We start from the raw sequence: 2,130 nt of genomic DNA, 5'->3' as shown, positions 1-2,130 counted from the left end.
GTGAGGTTACAGATGTATCTCTTTTAAACTGTTTATACATGTAAATACCAATTTGCAGCTTATTTATATAGAAAAGTTTTAGTAAATTCGTTTCTTTAAAAGAGGTTGTGTGTGGGTAAAGTAGTCACTGTTTATTATGATTATGATTTTTTTTTCCGTAATCTAAACAGAGGTTGCAAATGCGTGGGATAAGTACTGCACCAGACAGATGTACAATAATAGTGCAAGTGTGGTAAGACATGGGCATAATATTAAATTTTCAAAACACCCTGGAAGAATAAGGATAGCAGCAGTGATGGTGGCTTATAGCATATAAAATATCATATAAGATGTTTTATTTATGTTTACTGTCAATCTATTACTTAGACATCATTTGTGGAAAATTTATAGGTCGGTATTTGCTGTATGTATCATGTCAGTAGAGTTTTCGCCATAAAGTTGAGTCACCAGCCGTAAAAAAAAAAAAAAAAAAAAAAAAAGTTTTAAAAATTTTAAATATATCAGCAATATCAATTATACATAAAAGGAAAAGGACTGGACCCAAAACACTTCCCTGTGGAACGCCATAATGGATGGGTAGAGACGCAGGTATAGAATTGAGAAATTTGGTTGATTCATTTCTATGGGATAAATAGCCGCGAAACCATTCATAAATATTGCCTCTAATTCCACAATAATATAGTTTTTGCAATAATATATCATGTCAGACTGTATCAAAGGCCTTAGTGAAGTCAATAAAGATGCTTAGTAATGAATGTTTTTTTGCACAAACTGTTATAACTTTCTCCAGAAAAGTTTTCAAGGCATCAAAGGTACTTAGGCCGCGGCGAAAACCAAACTGACTTGGATTTAGTATAATCCATTTTTACTATCAAGGAATTTTATGGGGATTGTTTTTTTTAATAGCTTTTAAAAAAATCTTAGAAAAACATTTAGTAAAGATATTGGTCTATAATAATTTATTTCATCTTTGGGGCTTTTCTTATGAATGGCAATTACAGTTGCATGTTTAAAGAGTTGGGAAAATTTACCACTATTAATAAATTTATTGAAGAGTGTAGAGAGGAATATTGCCAGTTGGTTTTTGCTGGTTTTGATAGCAGACACAGGGATATCATGAACAATGCTCTTTTTGTGAATTAATTGCAGTAATTACTTTTTGGGGATAATTATAGGAATTACCATTGAATAAGAATAATCACCTCGAAGGAAACTGAGAGGGTCAATTTTGGAGGGTGGTAGACTATGGTCTAAATTGGGTGCAATATTTGTGCAAAATTAATCGAATACTTGGGCAATTTCTAAAGATTCAGAGAGTTTCTTATCGTTCCAAAAAATGTGTGTGGCATTGTTATTATAGTTATTATCAGAAAATTGGTTGATTGTTCTCCATATTTTACGAGTATCATTCTTGAAATTAATAAATTGAATCATGTAATAAGATTTTTTTTAGTTTGTCTTATATTAGTCACTAATAATTAGCGTTTAACATATTATGATATTGATTATATTGAGTCTCAGTGTCAGCACCTATTTTATAATCCTTATAAAGATTGTTTTTAGTCCTTATGGAGGTTAGTACTGCTTGTGTTATCTAGGGATTGTTTAATCTTTTTTTCTGTTATCAATTTTGATTTCATTGGAAAGCAGTTATCAAATGATTTCTTAATTTCGTTTAAGAAAATTTTACAGTTAGCAATAGCAATAGTTCTGCATGTATTTCGAGTTCGGTTAGTTTTTTTTTTTTTTTTTTTTGTGAGGTTGAGTTAAATCGAGGAAAATAACTTTGTGCGCGAATTACAATTAAATTATTTGTATTAAAGGAACCTGGATGCCGCAGGCCACCACATGTATCGAGTTGTTAATTACCACTTGTTCTAGATTTGTTAGCCACCACTGTTCAGATTGTTTGTCATCTCTGTACTAGATGGCTCTCATCACTAGTCCTGATGGATTTCACTGCTTGAATGACTTAGTGGATGTTGTTGTAGATGATGGTGGCTCGTTGATTCTCCGATGAATACTGGTAGCGTAAAGGTACGTGGGTTAGGTTATGGTTGATTGTGCGAATGAAGGTAACACAACAGACAGATGTACTTTCTTGATTTAATAATGAACAGAGATGTAAAC

Source organism: Scylla paramamosain, chromosome 16 (assembly GCF_035594125.1).
Source record: "Scylla paramamosain isolate STU-SP2022 chromosome 16, ASM3559412v1, whole genome shotgun sequence".
Classification (NCBI taxonomy): domain Eukaryota; kingdom Metazoa; phylum Arthropoda; class Malacostraca; order Decapoda; family Portunidae; genus Scylla; species Scylla paramamosain.
This window is presented reverse-complemented; position numbering follows the sequence as displayed.